Source organism: Gopherus evgoodei, chromosome 6, assembly GCF_007399415.2.
Source record: "Gopherus evgoodei ecotype Sinaloan lineage chromosome 6, rGopEvg1_v1.p, whole genome shotgun sequence".
NCBI classification, from domain to species: domain Eukaryota; kingdom Metazoa; phylum Chordata; order Testudines; family Testudinidae; genus Gopherus; species Gopherus evgoodei.
In genome coordinates, this window is record NC_044327.1 from 113,388,929 (window position 1) to 113,397,106 (window position 8,178).

An 8,178-nucleotide genomic window follows, 5' to 3' on the forward strand; every position below is an offset into this window, starting at 1 on the left:
TTACTATCAATTGATGAGGTTTGATAGCATACAGAATAATAATTTATGGCCCAAATTTTCAAAACTGGGTGCCTAAACTGAAGCTCCTAAATCCATATTAAGGCACCTACGTCCTGATTGAGGTTAGGTGATTGCCCATCCTTTAAGCAAATTGCATCCTTCAGTTCTAACATCCAGATGCAAATTGAATCCTAACTGTAACCTACACTGCCCATTTAGCTGCAGTAGTGATAGTGTGGGATTAGGAGCACTAGTGTTGCTAAGAAATGTGACCCCATGCTTTCTTATCCTGCATTTAAGATATTAGCAGAGCTTCATTTAGACAGACAGAGGAGAAGCCCTTCCACATTTTTTGTTCTAATTTCCCCCATTTCCGATGGATTCCACAACTAGATCTTGGCACCATGGATGAAGAAGACACAAAATGAGGACCCACAATAAATATAAAACCCCTGGGAGAAAAGAAGGGAGACCTCCCCCATAACATTCAATAGAAAATCAGATTCTCAGGAAAGTTTCCAGGTCCAGAGGCTGTAGGCCAACTCCTCAACTGGTGTAAATCAACACAGCTACAAGGAAGTCAACAGAGCGACACTGATTTACAGCAGCTGAGGTTCTGGTCACAGAAATGGAGAACATTACAACTAATCTCTCTGTATGCCTAGGCTTTCTGAATGTGTGTGTGAATATAGACTGGATCTAGAAAATACAGTGCTGACCCTTACCTCTGTCGGTTACCTCCTGCTCAGTCACAAATGTATTCATGTTTGAATCTTTCCTCAACACTTCCTCCAGACAGTCCTTTCTCCAAAGAGCTCCCGTACTGAGAGGCAACTGGTCTCTCAGTCTGTCATGTCCAGGACAGCCAGTGCAGATTGTGCAAGCACTATTATGACATCGATGTGACTGTAGCGTACCACATAATCTGCTGCCGACCAGGTATGTGCTGTAATTACATGGACAAGATCCTCAAAGGTATTTAGGCTCCTAACTCGCACTCAAATCAGTAGCTGTTAGGAACCTAAATACATTTCAATATCTGGGCCCATACATGTAAGCAGTCCAATAGGTCGCTACATTTGCTCCAGTGTAGAATTTCTCATTCTCTCGACATCATTTTGAATTTTGGTTTAGTCCCTCTCTCTGTTTGCCACACTTTCCAGTATTGGTTTTATCTGAAAATCTGCTCCTGGTTGAATTTATATAAAATAAAAGCACCAAACAAAGAAAGAGAAGAAACTGCCTTGGAGAATGCACAGTGACCCTTGAGTGTGGTTGGTTGGTTTCCTTTGCTTTTTAATTTGGTTGATCAGAAAGCCTGATGAAACCTTATTGAACTGTATTACAAATATTGATTTTATGTTGTTTTACAATGAACTGAAATTTATACTTAATTTCCATGTCCTGCCAAACAAATCAACTAAATTAATGTTTATTGTGTTTAATATAGTCTGGTGTCCTATATATGGCCATATGTAGAGCCAACTCTTGATTTTGGAAGTGATGCTGCCTTTAAAGCATTCAAAATGATGACACTCTTTGCAGTAAACCATATGGAAAAAGAATTCCAATTACATTTGTCCCTTGCTATGATTTTCAGGTCATTAAAAAACTTCTGATGGAGCCATATTGGCCTCTTACTATTCTTCCTATCTTTCCTTTGCATTGGTGGTTGTCCTTTAATATTGTCTCCTTGAGAAACTGCCAGCTTTCCTGAACTCCTTTATGCCTTCGATATTTTCCACATGGGTGGCTACCTACCAATTCTCTGAGTATGTTAAAGTCTGTTTTTTGTAGTCCTTCTTCTATCATTCTCACTCCTTCCTTTCCTTAGAATCATGAAATCTATCATTCATGATCACTTTCACCCAAATCACCTTTACCTTCACAACCAGCTCCTCCCTGTTGGTCAGAATCAAGTCTAAAATGGCTGTCCCCCTGCTTACTTCCTCCATTTTCTGAAACAAAGCATTGTCCTCAGTACATTTCTGGAATTTACTGGATAATTTTGTGTTTTGCCATATTCCTTTTTCAACAGATGTCTGGGTAGGTAAAGTCCCCCATTATTAACAGAAATATCCAAAACACAGATCCTGATATTTGTTCTAGAAATGCCTCATCTCCCTCCTCTTCCTGATTTGGTGGTCTGTAATAGACCCCTACCAGGACATCACCCCTGTTTTTTCCCTCTTCCATCTTTACTCAGAGACTTTCAACTGGTCTGCTTCTCACCTCCTTCTGGACCTCAGAACAAGTGTACAATGCAATACTTCCTCTCTCTTTTTCCTGCCTGTCCTTCCTGACCAAGCTATAGCCCTCTATACCAATATTCCTGTCATGAGATTTAGCCCATCGAGTATCTGTGATGCCAGTTAAGCTCAGTTATGACTTATGTACTAAAACTCCCAGTTCTTACTGTTTATTCCCCATTATTATTACTCCTTGCATTTGTGTATAGACATCTAAGATGTTAAGCAGATGCCTCCATGGATTTCCCTCTTGTTTCTCCTATAATTCTACTGCAATTTTCCATATCTACTTCTCCCCAAAGATCTAGTCCGCTATTAAGATTACCTTTTTTCACCTGGTGGCTTTTTTCACCTGCCCCCTCTGAACTTAGTTTTAAGCTCTTCTCATAAGGTTGGTGAGTCAGTGCACCAAGATGTTCTTCTCCTTCTTGACAGACAGACCCCATCTCTTCCCAGCAAACCTCCTTCCTGCAATAGCAGACCATGGTACAGGAAGTCAAACCCTCCCATAGACCCATCTTCATAACCTTATTATGTGGACATACCTACCACCGAGCGTGTATTGAGCAGAAAGAACGAGGGGACTGAGTTAAACGCAGATGTCAAGTTCACATACTTCCATTTTCAGTGACTAATCTCTTAAACCAGTGGGGATGGCCACGGTACAAAAGTATTTCTGTAGATCAGCATGTGATTATTTGTATTGCATAATTACAATAGGCCCTCAGAGTGATATTTCATCTTTCTAGTTTCAGATACAAGAGGGATACATTTATACAAATAGGATGACCACGCTCAGTAGATTATATGCTTTGTAATGATACCTTACAAGAGACCTTTTGCATGAAGCATATTCCAGTTACCTTATATATTTTTATAAAATCATATAGAGTGCAACGTCACAGCACTGCATTCCCACCAGTCCCCAGGGCTGAGGCCAGCAGCAGATCACAGGTGCCACGGTCTCTCACCCCATCCACAGCAGGCATGCAGTGCTCATTTGCCCAGCAGGGAGAGAGGAGCTGGCCCAGGGGGCAGGGGAAACAGGGCCTGCTGGGCTCGAAGGGACTGACCTCTTCCAGGGCACATTCCCCAGCAAGCTGCATGTGCAATTATTAGTAGGGGTACGAGGGGACAGAAATATGGAGAGAGCAGAGAGGGCTGGGAGGCAGGACATCTGGGTTCTGCGCTGAGCTCTGGGAGGGGAGTAGGGTCCAGTGGTTAGATCAGTGGCTGGGAGGCAGGATTCCTGGTTCCATGCCCAGCTCTGCCCCCAAATCCATGAGAGTCACTCCCGCTCTGGGTGCCTGTTACTGAGGTTTCATATCACACGGATGCTGCTGGGCATTTTCCAAACCCCCTGACGGACTGGGATCATATTTTGCGAAGCCTGGGGCACTCTGAGGCTGGCAGGTGCTGGGAAAGCCATGGCAGGGTGTGATGGGTATGGGCATAGGAGAGGTGCAATGCAGAGTCTGGGCTGCAGGGAGCGCACAGGCTGAGAGTGCCTGACCTGGCTGGTGCCCCTAGTGCTGCTGAGAGGAACTGCATTTTCTCCCTCTGCCTGTCTCCCAGCCAGGGCAGCCCCCAGCTGGGCTGGGAAGCAGCCGCCTGCCCTCCCTACCCCTCCCGTGAACCAGCCAGGGGCATGGGGCTTGAAGGGGCGCTAGCCTAATGTGGCCTAGGCCAGGCCCAGATGATCACAAACAGGGTGCACCCAGCCAGGCCACCCCTGCGCCAAACCTGGCTCAGCCCAGGCCCCAACCCACATCTGCATGGCCAAGTCAGTGCCCTACAGCACCCGCCCTCTGGGATGGAGCAGGGGAGCGGGAGGAGAGGATCAGGAGGAGGAAGCAGCTTCCAAAGCAGCCCACGGTTTCTCTGTTAGTCAGCACGAGGCTGGGGCTTGGAGACCAGCAGCTGTCAGGGTACCTGTGCCAGTGGCCAGGAGCTTTCCGTTGGCACATGGCTCAGTGGCACTAGGAGCGGCTCCAACGGGCTGGTTTGGAAGCCCACCAAGGCCCTCTCCCGAGAGCTGCAGGAGCAAGGCTCTGTCTACACAAACAAGGTCAGCTCCCAGACTGCTGCACTGGGCAGCACAGTATGGTGAGAAGGTGAACAGGCCTCTGTGCAGAAAGAAGTGGTTCGGGACTATTTAGAAAAACTGGATGAGCACAAGTCCATGGGGCCGGATGCACTGCATCCGAGGGTGCTAAAGGAGTTGGTGGATGTGATTGCAGAGCCATTGGCCATTATCTTTGAAAACTCATGGCGATCGGGGGAGGTCCCAGATGACTGGAAAAGGCTCATGTAGTGCCCATCTTTAAAAAAGGGAAAAAGGAGGATCCAGGGAACTACAGGCCAGCCTCACCTCAGTCTCTGGAAAAATCATGGAGCAGGTCCTCAAGGAATCAATTCTGAAGCACTTAGAGGAGAGGAAAGTGATCTGCAACAGTCAGCATGGATTCACCAAGGGCAAGTCATGCCTGACTAACCTAATTGCCTTCTGTGAGGAGATAACTGGGTCTGTGGATGAGGGGAAAGGAATGGATGTGTTATTCCTTGACTTTAGCAAAGCTTCTGATACGGTCTCCCACAGTATTCTTGCCAGCAAGTTAAAGAAGTATGGGCTGGATGAATGGACTATAAGGTGGATAGAAAGCTGGCTAGATCGTCGGGCTCAACGGGTAGTGATCAACGGCTCCATGTCTACTTGGCAGCCGGTTTCAAGCAGAGTGCCCCAAGGGTCGGTCCTGGGGCCGGTTTTGTTCAATATCTTCATTAATGATCTGGAGGACAGCGTGGACTGCATTCTCAGCAAGTTTGCAGATGACACTAAACTGGGAGGAGTAGTAGATATGCTGGAGGGTAGGGATAGGCTACAGAGAGACCTAGACAAATTAGAGGACTGGGCCAAAAGAAACCTGATGAGGTTCAATAAGGACAAGTGCAGAGTCCTGCACTTAGGACGGAAGAATCCCATTCACTGTTACAGACTAGAGACCGAATGGCTAGGAAGCAGTTCTGCAGAAAAGGACCTAGGGGTTACAGTGGATGAGAAGCTCGATATGAGTCAATAGCGTGCCCTTGTTGCCAAGAAGGCTAACGGCATTTTAGGCTGTATAAGTAGGGGTACTGCCAGCAGATCAAGGGACGTGATCATTCCCCTCTATTCGACATTGGTGAGGCCTCGTCTGGAGTATTGTGTCCAGTTTTGGACCCCACACTACAAGAAGGATGTGGAAAAATTGGAACCAGTCCAGCGGAGGGCAACAAAAATGATTAGGGGGCTGGAGCACAGGACCTATGAGGAGAGGCTGAGGGAACTGAGATTGTTTAGTCTGCAGAAGAGAAGAATGAGGGGGGATTTGATAGCTGCTTTCAACTAACTGAAAGGAGGTTCCAAAGAGGATGGATCTAGACTGTTCTCAGCGGTGGCAGATGACAGAACAAGGAGTAACGGTCTCAAGTTGCAGTGGGGGAGGTTTAGGTTGGATATTAGGAAAAACTTTTTCACTAGGAGGGTGGTGAAGCACTGGAATGGGTTACCTAGAGAGGCGGTGGAATCTCCTTCCTTAGAGGTTTTTTAAGGTCATGCTTGACAAAGCCGTGGCGGAGATGATTTAGTTAGAGTTGGTCCTGCTTTGAGCAGGGGGTTGGACTAGATGACCTCCTGAGGTCCCTTCCAACCCTGATATTCTATGATTCTAAGACGCGGGCGTTACCCAAGGGCTGCCATTGCTGGGGCTAATGGGGCAGCTCTGGGCACTGACGGGCAGGCTGTTGCCCATGGTGCCACACAGCACTTGGGGGGAAAATGGCTCTGCCCGACGGGACAGGTCAGCAGCTCTCATCAGGCAGTAAAGCGGAGTGCCCCAGAGTGCCCTGTCCCCCAGAGAGTCCCTACTGTCCCTCACCAGCCCCACAGAGCACCCTGCCCGTCCTTCAACCCCAATGAATTCCCTGCTACCCACCCACTAACAGCTCCAGCCCCGTTACCTTGTTCAGCTCTTTCTGGTACTGGGGCATCTTCTTCAGCATCTGGGACAGGTCCTCGATGTTGGCCTGGAGGGAGGCGGTGGTGAGATCCTGGCCCCTTCCAGCGCAGTGCCCCATAGAGGGCAGAGGCCTTGCCTGGGGCCAGCCACAGCAGCCCAGCCACGCGTGGGAGCATATCTAAGGTATGGGCAGGGCATACAGGGGCGTGTCGGGGCGGAGCTGAGCGTGCTCACTTGGAGATGTCAGCGATGTGCATGTGCCGTAGCTGCACCTAGAGTTCGTTGTCTTCGTCCAGCAGCGCCTCTTTCTCCCACAAGTCGCTGGTCCCTGTCGTCTCGTACCTGCGAGGGAGGGGAGACGGGGTCAGGCTGCGGCACCCCTACCCCAAGTGTGGGGGCTGCAGAGCAGCGCAAGTGCCTGGGTCACATCCACCCCAGCCCGCCTGAGGAGGAGTGCGGGGCGCCTCCTGCTGGCAGCCAGGTCCTACTTGTAGGTGTCGTTCTCAATGCTGAGCAGGTCGTAGGCCATGGCCTGGTAGGTGAGCTCATGCAGCAGTGGGTACACAAGTTTGAAGCTCTGGTCCACAATCAGCAGCTGAGAGTGGGCTTTGTCGGGGCCCTGGAGCAAAGGAGAAAGAGACCCGTCACCCACTCCTCCGGCGGAGGGGTCCTGGCCTGGCTCATATGGCACAATCCAATGGGCCCTGGTGGCCTGAAACTTCACCACCAGCCCTCTCTGCGGCCCAGCCCCCAAGCCAAGAGACATCCCCCAAGCTAGCTCGGATGTGCCAGTGGGGAGTCCATGGCAGGGCTGGCACAAAGCCCAGGCGTCCCCACACCCATCCTCACCTCCCCGTGGGGCCTCGGGCGTGGCTGAGTGCCGCACAGGACAGGACCAGCCTGCCCCATGCCAGTGCCTCCCTCCCGCTTACCTCCACCCGGGTCTGAAGCACCTGGGTCCTGCTCCGCAGGCAGCTCAGCCAATCGAGCCCCTGGAACAGGGGTGCACTGCAGGCGGCAGCATATCCCGCAGCTCCGTACGGTGGCCACCAGCATCTCCGAGAAGCTGGAGACACGCAGCGGAGAGGGGCTGCAGGGGCGAGACTTGTCCCAGGCTGGGCGGCACCGGACAGGGGCAAGGAGCCGGTCAGGGTGCCCCGAACCGATAAACTTCCCACCACGCCTGGAGGAGGCTGGTGGGCAGGCCCTGCCCAAGGCAGTGGGACAGGAGACCCAAAGCAGGCAAGAGGGAGTAGGGGAGCGTGGCACCTGCCCTGGGCTGGGGGTGCTGTCTAAAGCGCGGCCAGTCCCTTTCCTCCATCCTGGGTTCTGGTGTGTTGAGGGACTGCTGGGGGGCGGGAGACATGGTGAGAGGGGTCCAGGGTTGCAGGCTCTTGGGCATCCCCTCCCCCATAGAGGGCAGGGTCCTGGCCACGCACTCCCAGGCACAGAGGCTCCTACACCCTGGGGGTGGGGGGATGTCAGGGCTCTGCTCCCCACAGCCCAGCCAGGCTCAGCCTTACCTGACAGCAGCCTGGGAACTGGTGGCAGGGACCGGCTCCAACACAAAGGGCCACAACTTCTTGTCCAGTTTGTCCTCAGTGATGTCTTGGGGGGGGTGGAGGACAGGTCAGCAGGGGCCCAGCAGCAGGAACCTCGGACCTGGTGGCAATGCCAGGCCCCGTTGCGGGGAGGGACTGGGATGGCTCCTCACTGAATGATTGACAGTCCCTGGGGGAGCAGCCTGGGGTCCCCTTTCCAGGGTGGGGCTCGGGGAGTCATCCTCCCATAATGGCTGAGTGCCTGAGCAGTGCCAGTACCTGAGCAGGGTTACAGGAAGGGCCACAGAGCAGGGCCCTCCCCACCGAGCCAGTATGGGGCAGGATGGGGGAAGAGGGACTGTGCTCTCAGGGTCAGGAAGGTTCCCCAGG

At 51.5% G+C, this 8,178-nt stretch overlaps 1 protein-coding gene across 11 annotated transcripts in view; it reads right to left on the reverse strand.

Annotated features, from left to right (window-relative positions):
- Positions 1 to 6,812, reverse strand: part of LOC115653285 (maestro heat-like repeat-containing protein family member 2B) — a 28,277-nt gene extending 21,465 nt beyond the window's left edge. For 2 of the 11 annotated variants that reach the window (XM_030566330.1, XM_030566340.1), the window contains exons 1-5: positions 6,736 to 6,811; positions 6,482 to 6,589; positions 6,249 to 6,314; positions 2,575 to 2,717; positions 726 to 946 (exon numbers count right to left, since the gene is read on the reverse strand). The gene's annotated coding sequence lies outside the window, so the exon portion shown is untranslated. Of the gene's footprint in view, positions 1 to 725; positions 947 to 2,574; positions 2,718 to 6,248; positions 6,315 to 6,481; positions 6,590 to 6,735 lie in introns of all 11 variants that reach the window. The other 9 variants (XM_030566337.1, XM_030566335.1, XM_030566336.1 and 6 more) reach the window with 8 other exon arrangements.
- Positions 6,813 to 8,178: the final 1,366 nt, after the last annotated feature.